The following is a 22,835-nucleotide window of genomic DNA, read 5'->3' on the forward strand; positions in this document are numbered from 1 at the left end:
TGGGGAGATTATTAGAGAGGATTCGTGCTTCTATGTTCTACCGGGGCTTGGGAAGTCTATGTTGTTTAAGTATGCCGGTTTAATCGTTCCCTGTTTTACATCCTGAATGATGAGACATATTCTCATCAATATGGACCTCCATCATTTATATAACAGCTAATCTGACCCACCTTGTTGATTTTAGCAATGATTTTCAAGGAGGAAGGTTACCTTTTGCATGTTTATGTAAACGGTAACCATAAAGGCATTATTCTATGACATATTTCAAGAAAATATGCAGGAGCAGTAGGTGTTTTTATTTGCAGACTTCTCATCCATGCTGAAATATTCAGCTCTGGAGCAGGATATGGACAACTGAAAAAATATTAGTAAATGAAAGAACTCTATCAGAATGCTTTAAAGCAATGCAGTCATTCCCTTGTTCTTTTGTAGTAACTCCTACTTCTTTATTTTTTCTTGTTTTGTGTAGTAGTGTGCCTACAGAGGACACCATATAACAGGTATGTTGGCAGGGGTGGGAACTAATAAATACCTTAAGTCCAGAAGTTGTCAGGAAAACAGCAAGAGACAAAGAACTGGGGATAATTTAGGTGGTAAATTATCTCCTGCCTAAAGAACCAAAAATGCTGTATGTTAGAATAATGTTTATACTACAAACAGAACTTTTAGACTAACTAGCAATTTATATTAATTATATTGTCCTTGTCACAGTAGATGTATTGTCCTTTAACAAATCTTTCTGAATATGTTCTTTTTGCTTATGTACAATAATAATTTTGTACTTTTTTATTAATACTTCCATTGCTTGCTAAGGACTTAAGATCCAAGAATTTTTTTTTAATGAGATATTTCTAAATGGTGCTCTAAATTTGTGCATTTTTATGTTCCATGTTGTCACAGTTAAGCAGAAGGCAAATATGAGTTTCTGAGACTAGTGTGTTACTTTTTCAGTATTGCTAGTTATATTTCAAACATAGTTAGACATGTTTAAGTTTATGCTAACATATGTGTGTGTATATGCACACTAATTATAGTAATTTCTCAAAGTCAAGAAGAGCCCATGTCCGTTTGGAGTGATGTTTCCCATTCTTCTACCATCTCTGACTTTACCAGAGGGAATCAGATAAATGTAAGACGAAGGTCAGGCTTCTGTTAAAACTAACCAGTCTTGTTGGCATATAATTACATACATTGGAATATATTAGAAATTGACCTTCCCTAATATTTCTAAATTTGTTGGTGGTGGCACAGCACAGTCAGGAATATCAGTATTTGTTAGACTCCATTACCAAACTTCTTCTCAGTGACTGGTAACACTGAAATGTAATAAATAGGAATAGGAATATTCTTCTCTTCCTGTCATTTGTTCCCTTCTATTTTCTGCCTTTACTTCACTGGCTTTATGCTTAGTAATGCCCAACAAAGGTTTTAAAGCATAAACGTGTTGATTTTAGTGGAATATTGATAAAGCATTAGGATAAGTAATGAATTTTATATGATAACCTCCACTCTGGCATTACAGTGTAGTCGGAATGAACAGATTTTTCAGCTGGAACAGAGGTTGTAGCCTTAGAGCTCCTCTGCTTCAATAGTTGCCAATGCTCCTGCCTTTTTCTCAGATGATCTGTTTCCAGTGGGCATGTGAAGCACTACTTAGTAAGATAGCCCACAGTCTATGACCTCCATTTCATGCTTCAGTGTTTTGCTGTTATGTGCATACTTAAAGTGGAACGAATGCTGCTTGTTACCACTCAGACGGTGATATGGTATAAGAGTATCTGTTAAAGATTTCATTTAAACTCTGTGTGCTCTTCACATTACATGTGCCAGTTGATTGCAAATGATAAGAGATGTGCTACACCTGCATCAATTTCATTTTATTTTAATTTATTTTATTTTATTTTATTTTATTTTATTTTATTTTATTTTATTTTTGCTGGTGCTAAAAGGAGGTTAGACAGTAGTACTCTGTTATTTGGGTTTAACATCCCTCTGCAACTGGGCATTTGTCATACGTGTGACTCTTTTCTTTGTTGCTTATTTTGCCACCAGGCCCTCAAATTTCAGAGCAGTCAGACCTACTGCTTTTGGGCAGCTCCACGGGTGGGTAAAGACAGTGCCTTCCTGTAGCAGTGCTGGTGTTCATTTAATGGACAAACATATATGACAGGCAAGACTCATAGGTAACAGGCAAAAAGGTTTTGTTAGAGTAAATTATATGGCTGGGAAAAATTAACTTGTTTTTCCCCCAGAAACTTACTCTTTGTTTCATGTGTTAGATAGAAGCACCAACCTTCAAAGCAAAGGACAGGTTAAGGACAGTTCTTTGAAGCTTGACTGGATTTGTGTTTCTGGACTCAGGTAACTATTCAGGCAAATACTTTGTAATTTTAAACTTGTAAACCTTTCAAACTGTACTATATCTGTCTAGGACATGAAGCCAGTTCTCTTGTCTGCCTTTAAATCTCTTTGCTCCTATTGCCATGGCACCAGAAATTATGCTTAATTGCCAGCAATGAAGTATCTCCCAAGTAACTAGCGATAGGACGAGAGGAAATGGCCTCAAGTTGCGCCAGGGGAGGTTTAGATTGGACGTGAGGAAAAATGTCTTTACTGAAAGAGTGGTTAAACATTGGACCAGGCTTCCCAGGGAAGTGGTTGAGTCCCCATCCCTGGAAGTATTTAAAAGATGAGTAGATGAGGCACTTAGGGACATGGTTTAGTGGGCATGGTGGTGTTGGGTCGATGGTTGGACTCGATGATCTTAGAGGTCTCTTCCAACCTTAATGATTCTATGATTCTATGGCTAGCATCATTTTGCTTTTCATAAAGTGGATGTTTCTGGTTCATTTTATTCTGAGAATTGCCCTTCCTCAGCCATTTTGCTTAAGATTGGAGAATGAGATGATAAAAAGTGGTATTAAACATCTTTTAAAATCCTTAAGACTGAGGTGTAAGAGACTGTGATGTGGAGACTGTGGTGTAAATTAATATGATTGTAGTGACTTCACCACAGCCTTGTCTATCTGTACTTGGAGAAAGTTTACTGCTTTACTAGTAAGGAACTACACTAGCAGAAATCTATATTCAGAAGATGAAGTAGCAATTTTACTAGTAAAAATACTCCATAAATCTTAAGTGTAGTGCTCAAGAGCTACTGTGGCTACACAGTATTATATACTGAACTTGAATATAAAGCATAGAAAAAAAAATTCTTCTACCTTGTGTCTTTGTATTCTCTGCTCTGAAGCAGTAAGTGTCAGCTTGACTAGATCTGTTAAAGAGCAGAAAGAAAAAGAAAGCAATATTCCTTGAGAATGCAGGGAATAAAAATGATACTGTTTTAACTGATGTATTTAGCAGCAAGAACATTTTATTTCTTCTGCACTGTAAAACTGTGTTACAACTGCTGTCTCTTGTCTTGGGACTTATTTTGAATTCTATCATTTTGGTGGACTATAGAGGCTATAAAAGACCAACTTTTCTGTGAATTTGAGCCTCTGCACCCAGCAGAAACACAATCAGTGATTGAGGCTGGGCATCAATCAAATAATGAACGTTACAATTAACATTAGAAAGCATTTCACAGTATAGTAATCCAGCCCTATAGTCCAGGAAGTCTTGGGAACCAAGGCCAGGAGCTTCCCAGGTTGCAAGATGGAAAGCAGAATATTTTCAAGTTATAACTTACTAAATACTAATTAGTGTAGTAGTAGTAGTACACTATTCACTTTCCTACTTCAAGACCTCATTTGTTATGGCCTTACACAAAAAGAGGGATGTGGGCTGTGCATGATCCATTACAGATATTTACTCTGGATATTGTCAATATGTCATTTGATTGTTATAATAATCACCTTTTAGTGTGTATGCTTTCTCTCTGCATTAATCTATCTATCTATCTATCTATCTATCTATCTATCTTTAATATACAATTTTGAAAACTTCTAGCCTCTTTGGTGCATTTAGGAGCACAGAGGAAATGTGTGGTTGCTATCATCTCATGTGATGCGATAACTATAATGACATCATTTCTTAGATACCTATCATTCTACATCTGTAAATTGAGACTCACACCTAATGCAGCAGCCTTTTATTGTATAAAAGTGTTAAACATTATACTGTCTAAACCCATGCTAATAAGAATATCACTGGCCATAATAAAGGCAGTAGTTCTAATTCTAAGCAGGTATTTCACAGGATTGTTTAAATATTCATTATGCATATGCCTAAAATGTCAGTACACACTCTTAAAATTTCACTACTTGGGTTTTCAAGGTCCTAATTAAAATAACCATATGCAGTAGCTGATATCTTCTCTTTCTATGCTTAACGTATTACTACATTATAGCTGCAGTAATCTGGATCAGGCTATAAGAAAGGTGAATGAGTTTTATTGCTACCTGACAGCATTTTGTAAAACCTGCATTATTGCTGGATGAGGAATACGTAGCAGTGCCAGCTTTCTTCCTTCCTTGGGCATGTTATGCATTTCCTTCAGTAATTTGTTTCTTATTGCTATTAGCTTTCAAGGCCACTTTGGCTTGAAAAAGAAGCACTGCACTTAACATTTACTTAATAAAATGCAAAAGAAGGAAGGGAAAAAATATTTTGTAACTGTTAACTGTGCATTCTCTCCGCATTGATGCAGAAAGAGATAGAGATGGTAAAAACAGAACATACACGTATGAAGTGTCTCATCCCTGCTAGGCAAAGTATAGGACTTTATAGTATCACAAAGGACCGTCACTGTCCTGACAGCAATTTGAAGATTTTCCTTTGGGATGACTACATTTCAAAATAAACTCAAAGCATTGTAAACTTCAAAAAGAGCCTCAGAGACTTGGTCCATGACAGAGTGAGTCCCATTTGGCAGCCACAAGCAACGTTTGTGGGATTTGAGGACCTGCCATGCCATCTTCAGGGAGTAGTAAAGCTTCCAGGGGATGGTGTAGGAAAGGAGGGTGAGGTAACAGGTGAAGGACAGTACTGTCATGTTAAAAATCTATTTAAGGAAAAACAAGCAAACAATATTGCCCCAAAATCTTCTTTGCAACTCTTCAAAAATATTTCTCTTTTGATTACCTCAGACTTAATTATTTTTCAGCAGTATCTCAGATAGTCTGTCATCCAGACAGCTCCCAAGCTATTTGGAGCACATATAATACTGTGCAGTGTAGCACTGTGCAGTTGTACCTCGCTTGCCTCTGAGTGAGCTATCCCCAGAACTGTGCAACTACAGTGCAGGTCCTGGGCTAATTCAGCCTTCAGGGAACTGGCTGTTCTCTTGCAAGGGCTGCACTCTGCTACAATGAATGTTGGCAACTTGTTTGGGTGTTGCTAACTCAGCATGAGTCTGGTGTACTTGCACCCTGGATGCTTCTTTGGTCATAGCCAAAACCTGTAAGACTACGTGGAAAGCAATTGGTATCATCTGTAGTAAGGCAAAGCCTTTTTTCTATGTAATAAACAAATGTGTGTTTTTCACATTGACTTAGATCTCCTGATAGTTTCAAAGAGTAGTCAGATATGTTTGGTTGGTTTTGTTTCTTTTTTTTAAATACATAAGATGAGATAGCTGAACTAGGATTTTAAATCATCTGAAAGCTGTTTAATGCCTATCTTCTCAAACCACTACTGCTCCTTGCTGAGTCCATCCAGGAGAACATCTCTGCTGGATTTACACCCCTCTACCTGTCGTGGTTTAACCCCAGCTGGCAACTAAGCCCCACACAGCTGCTCACTCACTCCCCCCTGGTGGGATGGGGGAGAGGATCGGAAGAGTAAAAGTGATAAAACTCATATGTTAAGATACAGACAGTTTACTAGGTAAAGCAAAAGCCGCGCACACAAGCAAAGCAAAACAAGGAATTCATTCACCACTTCCCATCGGCAGGCAGGTGTTCAGCCATCTCCAGGAAAGCAGGGCTCCATCACGTGTAACGGTGACTTGGGAAGACAAACGCCATCACTCCGAATGTGCCCCCCTTCCTTCTTCTTCCCCCAGGTTTAGATGCTGAGCATGATGTCATATGGTGTGGAATATCCCTGTGGTCAGTTGGGGTCAGCTGTCCCGGCTGTGTCCCCTCCCAGCTTCTTGTGCACCCCCAGCCTGCTCGCTGGTGGGGTGGGGTGAGGAGCAGAAAAGGCCTTGACGCTGTGTCAGCACTGCTCAGCAGTAATTAAAACACCCCTGTATTATCAACACTGTTTCCAGCACAAATCCAAAACATAGCCCCATACCAGCTACTGTGAAGAAAATTAACTCTGTCCCAGCCAAAACCAGCACACCACCTTATCCAAATTTGGCCCTAAGAAGAAAGAGAGCAGAAGGATATGATTTACTGTAGAATGTCTTCAAGATGGTATATTGTGGTATAGTTCTCTATCCATGGCCATGTAGGTGATTTTCTATGCCGTGCATTAGTGTAATTCCAAACCCTGCCCACTGCGCTCCCTCATTGGTGTACTTGTCACTTAATGGTGAGGCTTGTATGTCTGTGGTCATAGGTGGCATCTAGACTTTTGTGATTTGTTTTTATATAGTATGGCAGAAATTACAATGCCTGTTTAATAGTCCATCTATGAGACTTCAGGCAACAGAAAAAAATTATTTGGTCTTAAAAAGGACAATTCTGGAGCAAGCCAAGCATTACGATTCTAATCCTCCTACTGCTGCAGTACGCTTCAAAGTTCTAGCAGGCAGCAGTATTGGTCCCTGGTGCTGGAAGAGTTGCTAATGGAAGTGTGCAATTCTGCTAAGAGCTGTTCCAGCTGTTCCAAATCATTCTTGCTATTTAAGAGACTAAATACAAATTTGGGGCCCACCATAATGCTTCTGGTTTTTTTTCACATTTGGCTTCCACTTACTTTGCTATGAATACTCCATTGTTCTGTCCAACTATGAATTTTGATACTGTTCAAATTCCTAGTCAGATAACAGCAGTACAGATTTAGCTTTTATTAAAAAATAATCATGAAACCAGAATGAGGCACATAGCCAATGAAGTGACATTTTATTCAGCTGATGACTAGCCAAAAAACCCCAATGGCTTGGGAGGTATGAACTATCCATTCATCTCAGTCGAGAAGTCTGTTTGGGAATCTGTAAAGCAGCACTGATTTAATGTGTTTGTGCCCTTCTCCTTAACCACCTTTCTTTTATCATCCAGAGGACGCCTTTGTTTTCTGTGCCTCAGCTTCGGCAGTCCCAATAACTGTAGGTGCAATTATGTCCCCCAAATCTGTTCCCTATAAATATTACTAGATAGTGAAATCCAGACACATGACAGAGCCATGTGTAATCAGTGGAGATACTGAAAAATAAAACTAGCACAGGTCACTGATCAATGTATTCTGTGATTTCTTGCCAGAATATTTATTCATTTTTAAGAGGAACATGCAGAATTTCCAACCCAATATTCCAGTGCATCACAGAGTCTGGAGTTTGTATTTGTGTGTATGAGGCATTGAATCCTATTCTATTTAGTTTTCCTTTTTGAATGTTCCCCTCCCCATACTCCTTATGCAATTCCCATAGGTTTTTACTGGTTATGAGATGTTTTTCCCCTTGCTCAGCATGCCCACATTTGCTTTTTTTCACCTAGGATGTATTTATCTACCAGATGAATCCTATCATGAATGCAAATTTTCCAAATCTTAGCTTATTCCAGCCACAGGACTCATGACCTTCTACCTTCCCCAGGGTGTTCAGATAATACACTGATAGTCTGTTGTCAGATGTGATTAATATTTCCTTTAAAAAAATGCAGTATGAGCCCTGCAGTGTATTTTACTTCCAGCAGATTTATGTATAGACTGTTAATTTATTTTTGGCCAGTCTCCCACCATTAACAAACTAAAAAGCAGCCTATGCTGAACAGCTTGTGTTCTCTATAGACTTAGAAGTCAACATATACTTCCACCATACCGTGACTTAGCTATTAGTGGGGTGGTGGTCAGCAGTTACCCAGTATTTGGGTCTGATTCCATTCCCAGTAAATCAAGAGAAAAGGGCTTGGATTTGAATCTTACATGTGAGGTCAGGATCACACAGTTTCCATATTTAACTATGGAAAAATCCATCATACCTCACTTCAGTTGAGGAAAGACAAACATGAGTAATGAGTAGGTATTACTGAGAAGCCAGCGAAAGTCATCATAATTTTTACACCAATTGCTATTCCCAGAAGTCAGCATAGTCACGTAGAGAAAATGTGCCTTTGAAAAGGTGGATCAGTTGGTCTCCTGTGTAGGAGTGTTGTTACTTATCCACCTAGGGAGATGGGTACTAGGCATCAGAGAGGGGGGTAATAAATTTATTAGTTGTTGATTTAAATATTAGTGCAATTACATGTTTTAAGAAGCCATATCGGATAAAATTATCATTACTTGTCAATAGTAATTTGGTTGCTGCTGGAGGCCCTCATGTAAGGGTGCAATTCCCCCATGCTGCCCAAGGAGTTTGCTGTCAGACCACTCTGTGGCCGCCAGTTTTTTGAACAAGCTGAGTGCCACAAGAAATGGGCTGGACCAGTCCTGTTATAATGTGAGCAACAGGGAATGGGCTTGAGTGTCTCTTCCTGGGTGAGATCAAAAGAGGAAAGAAACCCTTTTTTTCCCCTACGTTCTGAGGACGGCAGGCAGAGATATGCACGTCTGAGTGACAGAGAAGCATAAACCTGGTTCTTCACCTCTCTTCTCTCTGAGCAACAGAACTGCTTGGCACTTAGTGATGGCTGATTTATTAACTGGGTTTGACCTGCATTTATTGAGTTAACACAAGCAAAATCACATCTGCCAGCTTCTGCCACTGTGGATGAAAGTTAATGTTTTAATGTGGGTACCTTAGCCACAAACATCCTTAATCTTTCAATTTCAAGACTTGCCCATTCCTGCAAATTACACTATTCCTTATTATACATGGATTGGTTTTGCCTAATGTTTATTTGAATATATTTATTCATAAATGTGGTGTCTAGTTCTATACATAGTGTCTTTTTAATATAAATATATATATATATATATATATATATATATGCAGCCTGGTACAGAATCACAAAGCTGTTGATAGCAAGCAGTACAAATATTTACAATCCAAATGAGCAGGCAAAACATGTTGTGCTGTTATGCTAACTTACCATTGGAAGCGTGTCATGCATGGCTGAACAATGGAGTATTAAAAGCTGAGAAAATGTTAAATGGTGCTGATAAACAAAAAGCTCCCTAAAGGCCAAAGACTCAAACAGATTTATTCCATGAAAAATACAATCTGTGTCCAGACCCTTGTACAACAGGAGCTTTAATCTGTTAATCAGTAAGACTTAAATAATTATATTTATTTATGACAGCACGCAAAATGTTTAGGCTGTGTTCAGCCATATGGAGGCATAGTATTTAAAGACACCACTGACTTCATAGATTCCACATGGGAGAAGGATAGTACAAAGAAAAGCATCCAAACACAGAAACATGTGAGAAGGGTAACTGTTAGTGTACATCACATGTTAAGCTAAATGCTTATAGTTAGAGTTGGTTCTAGAAAATGTATTGGACTGTGAGACAACAGATCTGAACTTCGTTCCCTTCTCTCCTAGCAGTATAACTAAGTTCTCTGATTTTCTGCAATTTGCTTTCTTCCTAGCCCTTCTCTCTTTTGTAAGCTTTCTGTAGCAAAACCTGTTTCACACCGTGTGTGTGTGCTTTCCCAAGTCAAACAAACTAGATTTCCAGTGGGGCAGTTGGTGCTACTGTCCTTCTACTGGGAGAACTGTCTACAGTAACAGTATGTCTTACAGAAATTGTCTTCTGCTGAAATACCACTGTCCTAGGGTTCCCAGTCTTAATAAAAACTCTGCAAATTGGTTTAGTTTGGAGTACTGCAGATAAAACTAATTATAACACCACCCCACAGGGAAACTGAAATGAAGAAAAGTTTTGGTAAAGATTCCCAACTTAAGGTGTCATGTCTGCAAACCAGAGCTAGTAATAGGTAGCTGAGATTTCCATAGCTGCCCTGGATAAATAACACAAGTCTTCTGTATGTGTTTATTCTAAATTCCTAGACTGCTTTGTAAACCTCAGGCTGGTTTCTTGAGTACTATGGCCCTATCACCCTTACCCACAGTAGGAGAAAAGGTTAAATTTTAAAATAAAAGGCAACTAAGTTTCTCTTCATATGTTTGGCAAATGACGGTGAGAGCAGGGACTCTTACCTATTTCATAGGTTAAAAATATATAAATGTAGTAAGTAAGAGAGTTTTTAACCTCTTAAGTAAGGGATGGGATTTGTTTGTTCTTTCCATCAATAATATTAGAAACCTCCTTTTCTAGAACCAGGGAACAAGACCGAAATAACTAGTCATGTTTTGTTATGTAGGAAAATTTAAAACATCTTTCCTTTGGTTTGGCAGAGTTTGCTAGAGATACAACAAAATGAAAAGCATTTATCTCAAGATCAATATCCTTTCTGAGCTCTAGATAGGATTTTTTTTTGTAAGCTTAACTGAAAAGAAAACTTGCCGGAAGTCATTCCATATTTAGGTATTGAAAAATCAAACCCACCCCTCATTCTCTAGTACATACCAGATGATTAATATGTTGTTGTAAAGTACTGAGTGTTCAACTTTCATGTTGCAATGCCATTACTTTTCCTTTATTGCCAAATACCAAGAAGCTGTGGTTCTCTGTCTGAACTTAGCTGAGGCTTTCTGGTATCCAGTGTCATGTTTTTCATGTGATAAATCTACTATTTTTACATAAACACTGAGTAAGGTTGCTATATCTCATTTAAAGCATTTAAATGTTTTATTTAAACTCAAATGTGAAGAGATTTATGTCAAATAAAAAGAGATTCCTAGGGTACAAGGTTGCCATGGGTGAGTGGAATGCACCTCACTCAAAAGAGAGAAGCAGCAAAATATTTTATTGAGGTAAAATAATAATTTGACAGAGTTCAATAAATTTGATGATGGAATTTAATAAAGTTTAACCGTGGTTTACCAAGGTTCAATAAGTTAGATGGAAAGGTTCACCTTATTAACTACTGCATGGAAGAAACATAGAAAGGAAAATTGAGTTAGAATAGAGTTAGAATGATTCACAGTGACTGGAGAAGCAAAGGGTAAGGAAGACCCTCCCATTGAGTCACAAGGCTCAGAGTGGACCCTCTTGCTTTCTAAACTCCTTATGGAGCCTAGGTGCGGCTAGGTCCAACCTTAGTCTCAGACTTGGGCAACAGTTTATGTCTAATGGAATTATCTATATAAAGTTTATAATAATTAATACTGAGTAGCCACATGGATAAGTAATGTTTCATTACTAATGAATGGGAGATTACTAATTTCATGGGAGACAGTCCTGAAGGGCAAAGGGGTCCAGGAAGGCTGGATGTTCTTCAAGAAGGAAGTCTTAAAGGCGCAGGAGCAGGCTGTCCCCATATGCCGTAAAGAAGAACGGGCGGGGAAGACGACTGGCCTGGCTGAACGGGGAGCTCTTGCTGGGACTCAGGAAAAAAAGGAGAGTTTACCGCTTGTGGAGGAAGGGGCAGGCAACTCAAGAAGAGTACAGGGATCTCGTTAGGTCGTGCAGAGAGGAAATGAGAAAGGCAAAAGCCCAGCTAGAACACAATCTGGCCACTGTTGTTAAAGACAACAAAAAATGTTGTTACAAATATATTAATGACAAGAAGAGAGCCAAGGAGGATCTCCATCCCTTATTGGATGCAGGGGGCAACATTGTCACCGAGGATGAGGAAAAGGCTGAGGTACTTAATGCCTTCTTTGCCTCAGTCTTTAACAGGCAGACCAGTTATCCTCACGGTACTCGGCCCCCCAAGCTGGAAGACAGGGACGGCGAGCAGGATGAACCCCCCATAATCCAAGAGGAAGCAGTCAATGACCTGCTATGCCACCTGGACGCTGACAAGTCTATGGGGCCGGATGGGATCCACCCGAGAGTGCTGAGGGAGCTGGCAGAGGAGCTCGCCAAGCCACTCTCCATCATTTATCAGCAGTCCTGGTTAACGGGGGAGGTCCCGGATGACTGGAGGCTTGCCAGTGTGATGCCCATCTACAGGAAGGGCCGGAAGGAGGATCAGGGGAACTACAGGCCTGTCAGCCTGACCTCGGTGCCGGGGAAGATTATGGAGCAGTTCATCTTGAGGGCACTTACAAGGCATGTGCAGATGACACCAAGTTGGGCGGGAGTGTTGATCTGCTCGAGGGTAGGAAGGTTCTGCAGAGGGACCTGGACAGGCTGGATCGATGGGCCCAGGCCAATTGTATGAGGTTCAACAAAGCCAAGTGCCGGGTCCTGCACTTGGGTCACAACAACCCCATGCATCGCTACAGGCTTGGGGAAGAGTGGCTGGAAAGCTGCCTGTTGGAAAAGGACCTGGGGGTGCTGGTTGACAGCTGGCTGAACATGAGCCGGCAGTGTGCCCAGGCGGCCAAGAAGGCCAATGGCATCCTGGCCTGTATCAGAAAGAGTGTGGCCAGTAGGAGTAGGGAAGTGATTGTGCCCCTGTACTCGGCACTGGTGAGGCTGCACCTCGAATACTGTGTTCAATTTTGGGCCCCTCACTACAAGAAGGACATCGAGGTGCTGGAGCGTGTCCAGAGAAGGGCCACGAGGCTGGTGAGGGGTCTGTAGAACAAGTCTTCTGAGGAGCGGCTGAGGGAAGTGGGGTTGTTTAGCCTGGAGAAAAGGAGGCTGAGGGGAGACCTCATCGCTCTCTACAACTCCCTGAAAGGAGGTTGTAGCGAGGTGGGTGTCAGTCTCTTCTCCCAAGTAACTAGCGATAGGATGAGAGGAAATGGCCTCAAGTTGCGCCAGGGGAGGTTTAGATTGGACGTGAGGAAAAATGTCTTTACTGAAAGAGTGGTTAAACATTGGACCAGGCTGCCCAGGGAAGTGGTTGAGTCCCCATCCCTGGAAGTATTTAAAAGACGAGTAGATGAGGTGCTTAGGGACATGGTTTAGTGGGCATGGTGGTGTTGGGTTGATGGTTGGACTCGATGATCTTCGAGGTCTTTTCCAACCTTAATGATTCTATGATTAGTATTAATTCAGCATGCTATCACTCACTTACCAAGGATCTGTTGCAAGTAAGGGATCTCTCCACCTTGGGCAAGGAAGGATCTCTTAGTCTCAGGTAAGGGATCTCAAACCTTGAGAGGCATCCCTGCTCAAGGGGAGAATTACCTGGCGTGCAGTCCAGCTGCAATTCAGGGAGAGCTCCAGTTGGGCTCATCCTGATGGTGATATTTATAGCGTGAAGTAGTTGGCTGCTAGTCAGTAGTACAGACAAGATAGATGTCTTTGTTTTAGCTCTGGTATCTTGTTCTGTACTTTGGTTATCTTGCATTTTTGGGCTTCGAAACCACCTTTTGAAATATTTTTCCGAGGCAACTTCACTCCCTTGTGCGTGAGCCAGGAGCTTTCCAGCTCGCAGGTTCACCACAGCGCATGAGGCCTGTTGCTCTTTAGTCAGCCTGAACCACAGTATGGCTAGGGGTCAAGTGTTTCCATCACACTCCACCCCATGACTACAGTCAACTTACTTCACGTCATATAGTGGTAGTACGGTCACCTCTTGCCTCTATACTATAAACATCCATGATGACATGCTTGCAGATCCATGGTAAGCAAACAGCTTTTAGTGTAAAACATTTTTATCAATTGCATATTATTTTTGTACATTATTGGGTGATTTCACATGATGAACAAGGAGTATTTGCTTCATTACGTACCAAACCTTTACATACAGAATGATTGTAAGTAATAAGCATAATATTGTTAGAGCTAACAAAATCGCAACTGGATGAAGCATTAGATTCAAAGTTCCTGTTGCTCTTTGTGACCAACCAAATAAATTATCCCACTGATGATGTTCTTCATTCCTTTTCACTCTTTCCAGAACATGGTGTATTTCTTTTGCATCACGATGAAAGATAATCTGGGTTCTTTGTCCATTTTCTTGAACTTGTTTCAGCAATCGGTAGAGATCATCGTGCTGTAATAGCTTTCTTACCAATGTAAGATTCACTCCAATGGGGGTAGGTAATAAATCTTGATACGATGTAAAGTTAGATTGTAATAATTGATGAGATGTGACAGGAGCTTAATAGTTAAAGTAACATCCCGTAATTTCAGAAAAATTACAGATACAGATATCTGAGTGATTGTTTATATGTACAGTGATATTGCCTACAAATATAAAATCACAGAGGGTTCTCGTACAAGCAGATCCATTTCCAATATACACAAGTACAGTTTCAGAGGTTTCACCAAGATGTATCTCAAAATGGCAAACATTTTGTTCAGTGTCAAGACAAATGTCTTGGGCTTTAATGGCATTGCTTTCACAAATAAATCCTTGTTGTTCTCACACAACACATGTTGACGTCAACAATCTGCCATTTGTTTCCCTTTTGTTGGTCCCATACTCTGTATTCCATTGGATAGAGTACCGTTCCATTGTGATTTAGTCCCAGTGCAATGGTTGGGTGTGTGGTAAATACCAAAGCATTGCGTATTGTTAGAATAAAAACTGTGGCTTTACCGTCAGTAGGGTCATAGGTAAAATTGACTAGATACCACCAGGATTGGAATTTCCTTTCAAATTTAGTTGCATTATCCCAGATTACCTTTCAAATTTCAGTGGGTAAGGTGTTCTCTTCACCTTCTCTTACAATTGCTGCCACAGTAGATTGTACCCACAGTTGAGCCTGAATACAACTAAGAGCGAGAGAGACATTTATTTGGGCTGCACCTAGCGCATTCACAATTAGTTGGTGGTCCTTTTCATTAATTCTTTCCTATTGGGGTAATATATCAGATAAAAGCCATTGGTTAGTTCCCAATGCCAATAGAGAAGATTGCAATGGACGTTCTAATTTTTGTAAATTACTTGTTGCTGAGCTTATTTTGTTTGCTAAAACTTCAGTGTCCATGCTATTTAATACTCCTAATCCTGTTCCTAAGATACCAGTCACATCTCTTTTTGATCATTTTGGAGAGGTGAGGGTTCATCCATGCAACCACGCTAACCATCCTGCATAGGACCTACTTAAGAATGGTGAGCAAGTAGGTTTAATTGCAGAGATACTGATCTGCATTGATAGTTCCACTCATTTGAGGGACCACGATGGATTAAACAGCACTCCCTGTGGGCCTGTGTATTTAATAGTGTAAGGTCCAATTTTGGAAATTTGTGGCGATAGAGCAGAAATTTGTGGGGATGGAGTTTCCTTATCTTTTACAGTTGGGGTGGATGTTGAGTGAGGAGTGGTGGATGTTGTTATACTAGGCTCAGTAATGTCTATTTGAAATTTAAATGATAGTCCCACGTCCCTGCGAGCCCAGAGGCAGGTTGCAAAAATGGTTGTACTAAGGTAAAATTGTACCAACAGTCTAATTTTTCAGGGGCGCAATGTTTTGTATCTGTGGTGGTTGATGTAATGTTGTGCACGGAAATCTCAGTTGCTTTCTCATGGGTAGACTTGTGGATCATCCGGCATCCTATTTTAATTTCTTTCCCTGCCATACCCCAAAGCCAGGGAACTTTATTAACATCAGTTTCATTTTTATCCCAGCTCCATTCATTTTCTAAGTATACTTCAGTTCTGTGCATGAACACGGAGGAAAGATTTAAATCTCCCTTGCTAGGGAGTGTTCCCATAGTCCCAGTATACTTAACACAAGCTTGAGACCATGGCCACTGGTCATTGTTAGGATTTGGAATAGTAACATGAACACAGCATTTCCATTTGTCATCCTGTGGGGTGTTAGGTTTGAGTGCAGCATCTTTAGTAAGACTCCTTAGCAAAACTTGGGGAGTATTCAAAGTAGGCACTGACGTCGCTGTGATAGGTTTAGTGATTCTGAGAGATATTATTCCTAGTATTACGTTGCATCCCTTTAGAGTGTTCCATCTGCATGATAGTTCAACATCATAATGTCCCTTCACTATGTCATGTATTGAGCAATGACTTATGTTACAGCATTTTCTATATGGCGTGTAAAAGTTATTGTGAATAAACATAACATATATATATCCCTTATTAACAGGTGGTCGTGTTTTACAAGTCATGTTTATATTACTGTCTGTTAGTAACAAGACAGGTGGCTTATCTGTATTGACACAATCGCGGCTGATTTCTTGATTGACGATTAAGTTGAGATAGATGGGCATTTGTGGGGAAGCAAGTATTATCGAAATCTTCAACAGCAGTAGGATGATATATCTTACTTTCATCTTGGAGAAGACTGTAAGATAAAAAGGGAAAATAGACTGGTCTCAGTGGGGTTTTCCAGACAGGTTACCCCGTTAGAAAGAAGGAAAAATCCACCGTGTACTAATTCTATGTTTTGCACCACTGCTATCAGTAGCTTCCCAGGCAAGTAGGCCATGAGGTTTAGTTAGAGTCATAGGTACAGTTCCACGCTGTGGTGAATTTACCATGACGGCTTGTCCTGGCTGTAGTGCTGTCGGATGTTTTCTTTCTTCAGAAGGTGGATCATCAAGCTCAGCTTTTGCAAAGAATGCTCGGCTTGCAGGGCTCCCAGTGGGCGCATACCAATTATTCAATTGATTAAGTACTTTGGAAAGTCAAGTATCCCACTGGGCCTCGTGTGGCTTAAGGCTCTTTTTCAATAAACCATTAACTCTTTCTACCATCCCATTTGATTGAGGATAATATGGGGTGTGGAATACCCATTAAATTTCTTCTTGTTTTGCCCATTCTTGCACTTCTTTACATGAGAAGTGCGAGCCATTATCACTTTGGATGACATGAGGAGCAGGTAGACTTGAGAACTAAGGCGATAGCCCTCGTACTGTATTTTGTCCATTGGCCTTTTGGCACTTAGTCGTCATAAGCAAGTCGGAGGCTACTTCCACTCCTGTGAGGATATATCAATATCCCACAGAAGGTTTGAACGGTCCAATATAATCAATTTGCCATGTAGACTGCAAAGTTTTTCCTTGATTGATATGTAGGGGTGGTGCTTTAGCAGGGTGATTTGTTTGTAATTTTGATCTACATAGAAGACATTCTGTGAGAACAACGTCACAAGTTTTCCTGTTTAGGGGCCAACCCTTGCTCTGTGCAGCAAAGTAAAGCGCTTCTTTACCTCTGTGATCTAATTTTTGATGTAGCCATTCTCCCAACTGATACCACTCGGGATTTAAGGAGTTCCCTATTTTTATTTGCCTAATTTTAGTCAATTCATCCACCTTTTGGTTGCAGTTTGTAGCTGGTTTATTGTCCTTGGTGTGAGGTTTCACCCATCCCATCTTGAATGGTGTTTTTCTGGCTATATTTAGTAATAGTTGCCAATCTTGAGTTCTCCAAACTGGAGACCTGTTTACTTCCCAGTTCAGGAATTCCCATTGACAGAGCCATTGTGTGGTGCCAGCCCACACAGCATAGGAGTCTACATATATGATTTTTGCTCCATTCTGTACTGCTAAAACAACTGCTCTTAATTCTCCTACTTGTCCACTGCCTTCACCTTCTTCTATTATTTGCCAGTGGTAATATCTAATGCAACAGCCTTATATTGCCATTTACTGTTTATCCTCTTTGCTGAGGCATCAGTGAACCAAATGTCTTCTGTTGGTGTTTCCTTGGTGAGGGGAGGTGCATTTAAAGTTGGTGAGGGTTTAAAAGGTTGTTGTAATGCTAATGGATCTGCATTTATAGGCATCTGTAATTTGGAAACTTTAGTATGTCCTTTGGTTAATTTCATTTCCTCTGCAATTCCTGTCAAGTAGATGTACCATTTTCTGATAGTGGGTTTTTGTGCAACTCCTTCTGGGAGAGCAGTCCCCTTTACGTTGGCTTCTAGCAAATTAAATGGTCCTCTGGTTTGCACAGGCTGTCTCTGGTGTATTTTCTCAACTTCTTTCATTGCTCGGACTAAAGATAAAAGTCCCTTTTCCCATTTGGTGTATCTCCATTCTGTTTCTTTAAATGCAGTTGAGCTGAATAATAAAGGTCTCTTTGGTCTGTCAGGGCCAGTTTGGAATAGGTTACAGTAAGTACCATGTTCAGCAAAACCCCATTCAGCTATAATAAGGTCACGAGGGTGTACTGGTCCCAACGACTGACATGTTTTTAATTCTTCAGTCGGAGTTTTTATTGCCTCATGTTCTAAGGAGGCAGGGTTTGCCCTTCCATAAAAGCAAATATAATGGACATGCAATGATAGAAAATCGAGGTACATGCTTTCTCCAATATCCTAAAGTTCCCTTTAGCTGTTGTAACTCTTTCCTAGATTGGGGCTTTTGCAGCTGTTCAATTTTTCTTAACGTATCAGAAGGAACCACTGCACTGCCCACTATCCACCAAGTACCTAAAAATTTTACTTCTCTAGTTGGTCCCTGACATTTCTCGTGTGGGATCTCAACTTCTGCTTGCCACACCACTGCTGCTGCTTCCCCCACCTTCTCAGGGGAAGTTCCTCCAATTAGAATATCATCTATGTATTGGTACAGTTTCACATCTTGAGGAAGTGAGTCTGTCTATAAATGTTCAGCAAGTGCAGCATGAGAAATCGTGGGTGAATATTTATATCCCTGTGGGAGTCTGTTAAAGGTGTATTGTATCCCCTCCCAAGTAAAAGCAAATTTCTCTTTATCTTCTTCCTGTAAGGGGACTATAAAGAACATATCTTTCACATCTAGCACTGCCATCCATGGGTGTGCGGCTGCTTGTAGCGTGGCTGTTAAAGTTGCAATATTGGATAGTGCAGCCATTTAGCAGGGCTGTGTTGGCATTTAAGCACCGATAATCAATTCTTAGGCACCACCTCCCTTCCGGTTTTCGGACTGGCCAGACAGGTGGATTGCACAGGGAATAATGTGCTCTTTTTCCAAGTCTGCTATTAGCTCAGAAATTCCATTTAGTGCTGCAACAGAAATCAGGTATTGCGGTACATTAGTAATATTTGAATCAGGAAGTGCAGTGGCTGCGCGGAGTACACGCACTCTAGCCTGCTGATTTCTATCAGGGTTAGGGTTGACATTTGAATCGAAGGACCACACACTGCCATCCAGCAGGCACCAGGTTTGGCCATTCAAAACATCAAACCCAAAAATATTTTCATTGTGATCTTTAACTGCAAGGCAAGTAGATGACATGTGCTTCTTTCCCAGAAGCCATAAATTAGCTTTCGCAGTTTGGCATATAGCACTTGCCCCGTTCACTCTGGTAATTTTAACTCTTTGCTGTCTAGGTCATACACCCAGCATCTCGGCATCCTGTTGTGTTAATGTTGAAATTTGTGCTTCCGTATCTATTAGGAATTTCAACAATTGTCATCAAGGACCAACTGGAATCAAAATATATGGGCCATTATTATTTATCCATTGATAAGATTCCACTTGCTGGACAGGCAGGCCCAGTTGCTGTCCTGGTTTTACTCGATTTTTGGCCTCATGCTTTGCAATCCATCCCTAAGTGGAAGGAAAGTGTTATCACTCTTTCTTGGAGATGGCGATGGCACTGGAGTATTTGGAGTACGCACTCTCCTTTCACCATCATTGTGTTTCTGGAACACTTGAATTAGTCTCAGGATAATGCCAGTAGACTGTCCCTGAATCGCAGCTCTGGGAATGCCTAGTGCCAATGCTTTCCTCCACAGTTTATTTCTCCACTCCTGAGACTCTGCTCGTGGGTCTTTACGCGTATTTTCCCTTGGTTTAGTTCCTGTTCCCTGTGGGGGTGTTAGTTTTACTCGTTGCACTCAATGATCTCCTGCTTGGGGTCTTGAGTCCGTTTTTTCAGCTAATGGATCGTCCCACCTCATTTCACAGGCATGGTTTACAATGTCTTGCATTAATTCTGCCCAGGTAAGGAGCTGATTGTGGGGATCATTATCACCTAATCCCTCATTATGTTCTGTGTCTCTTTTAATTTCATCCTGTTTTGCAATTAAGTAGGGTTTAAGAACTGCTGGGACTCCTCTAAGTAGTGGTTTTAGCAACGCATAATCAATTGTAGCTGTTATTGGGATATTATTGGATTCTCGTTTATGCGTGGCTTGTATGCAGGCAGCTTTTGTGATGGCTGTAGAGAGGTCATTAAGAGATCTTATGGGGATTATGGAGAGTTCACCTCACTCCATGGCATCTATTCCTCCAGCTCAATAAGCTACCCTGATGGTGATAGAATGGGATCCATTTGCTGGGTTGGGTCCTAAATTTAAGAGAACTCCCAGACCCCAAAAGTCATTTACTTCACCTCCACTCAGCATTATTCAGCCACCACCACTTAGGCAGACTCACCACAAATACTCTGTTTCAGTTTCCCCTGGCTTTCTGCCATATTTTTCTTGTAAATTTGCCAATTGTAATGGCTCCCAGGGAGTGATTTGCACAATATATTGTGGAGCACCACCCTGAGGTTCTTCAGACTGTTCTGTTTTAATGATGGGTCCGGCTTCATATTCAGGGGGATTTGAGGGAAACAAAGAATCATTCTCCCCTGGTTTGCTATCGTCAGGGTCACCCCATATGTTCCCATCCCATTTTTCAGGAGATACAATTAATTTCCTAATCTGTACAATGTTGGGAGGATGGGGAGCCTGCATAAGCATAATTTTGACCTTTTCTTCCAACTTTTGTTTTTTCTCCTTTTCTTCCTGTAACTATTTCGGCAGCTGCTCAATTTTCAAAGGCAGTATTAGTTCAGCTGCCTTTCTGCCTTCCATTTCTTCTTTTAGGTCCTGCTCTTTTTTATTGTTATTCTTCCTATCCCGATAAGCAGCTTCTAAACAGGTACCTAGCATTTTGCAAATAATTCCTTTCCCTTTTGCATCCTTTATATGGACACTGGCCACTTTAGCTGTTCTTCCACAGCTTCCCAATCATGCCAATTATCATGAGCCCATTCTTCTGAGAAGTTGGAACTCAGGTTTATTCCATGTCTCCGTAAATAATTGGTGATACTACTTGCTATCCTCCTGACTACACCAATTTGTCATGGATATGTCACTCAAAAGAGAGAAGCAGCAATATGTTTTATTGAGGTAAAATAATAATTTGACAGAGTTCAATAAATTTGATGATGGAATTTAATAAAGTTTAACCGTGGTTTACCAAGGTTCAATAAGTTAGATGGAAAGGTTCACCTTATTAACTACTGCATGGAAGAAACATAGAAAGGAAAATTGAGTTAGAATAGAGTTAGAATGATTCACAGTGACTGGAGAAGCAAAGGGTAAGGAAGACCCTCCCATTGAGTCACGAGGCTCAGAGTGGACCCTCTTGCTTTCTAAACTCCTTATGGAGCCTAGGTGCGGCTAGGTCCAACCTTAGTCTCAGACTTGGGCAACAGTTTATGTCTAATGGAATTATCTATATAAAGTTTATAATAATTAATACTGAGTAGCCACATGGATTAGTAATGTTTCATTAGTATTAATTCAGCATGCTATCACTCACTTACCAAGGATCTTTTGCAAGTAAGGGATCTCTCCACCTTGGGCAAGGAAGGATCTCTTAGTCTCAGGTAAGGGATCTCAAACCTTGAGAGGCATCCCTGCTCAAGGGGAGAGTCACCTGGCGTGCAGTCCAGCTGCAATTCAGGGAGAGCTCCAGTTGGGCTCATCCTGATGGTGATATTTATAGCGTGAAGTAGTTGGCTACTAGTCAGTAGTACAGACAAGATAGATGTCTTTGTTTTAGCTCTGGTATCTTGTTCTGTACTTTGGTTATCTTGCATTTTTGGGCTTCGAAACCACCTTTTGAAATATTTTTCCGAGGCAACTTCACTCCCTTGTGCATGAGCCAGGAGCTTTCCAGCTCGCAGGTTCACCACAGCGCATGAGGCCTGTTGCTCTTTAGTCAGCCTGAACCACAGTATGGCTAGGGGTCAAGTGTTTCCATCACAAAGGTAAAGAGGAAAAGCACAAGGATAGTGGGAGGTGAAGTGCTGCATAGTCAGAATGAAAAACAATCAGGAAAACAGAGCTCAGAAAGATTAAGATGAAGGCCAATAACACATTGCATATACTTTTCCTGTCTACCAGAATGTTTTCTTTAACTAGAAGAAACTATGAGTATGTTTAAAGCAAATCCCTTTAGAAAATCCAGAGTTCAAATCACAAGAGATAAACATTATCATGAATTGGCATTTTGTAATAAAAAATAAGGGATTTTTTTTCTTTTTTCTTTTTTAATAAACAAAATGTCAACCCCCTGAAGGCTCACCTGTTCTGTCACCAGGAATCCACCCTACTAGTACTGGAGATGTCTGTCTCACAGTGCACAATGAGCTTCAGAGGAGGAGACCATAGAGAAAAATCAGAACTGGCCAAGATCTCTAAACCCACCTCTGCTTCTTTGGCATCACAGTGCCAAATTAGTGACCAAAAGTTCACACAAAGGCTAATCAGCCCTCACTTTTCAGACTGTCTCCTTACAGCCAAAGATGTATTTTTACTTTTGTTTGAATATTTTAAGGTGAGGTTGGCTTTTTTTGCAACATTCCACAAACAAGTGCTTCCTACTTACCTGGCTTATCAGATTTAATTTGTGTTGGGCCATACAGATGATTTAATTCGAAAGAATGTCACGTGTATTCCAGCTAGTGTCAATGACCTCCGAACCTATTACTATTGTGTTTATGACTACTAACACATTATGTTGTGATTAGTAATAAACTGTCTTCTGCAGAGGGTGCAGGTGTGATGTGCCTGACTTTGCATGAAAAACCTGAAGTTAGTTATATTGCTGGATAATTTCAAGTTCCATCCCTTGAACAAGGTAGATTTGTTGTGTTATCAAGTTGTCAGAACTGCTAGATGGTTTAATTTATTTTCTTTGT

Source organism: Aptenodytes patagonicus, chromosome 9 (genome assembly GCF_965638725.1).
Source record: "Aptenodytes patagonicus chromosome 9, bAptPat1.pri.cur, whole genome shotgun sequence".
NCBI lineage: Eukaryota > Metazoa > Chordata > Aves > Sphenisciformes > Spheniscidae > Aptenodytes > Aptenodytes patagonicus.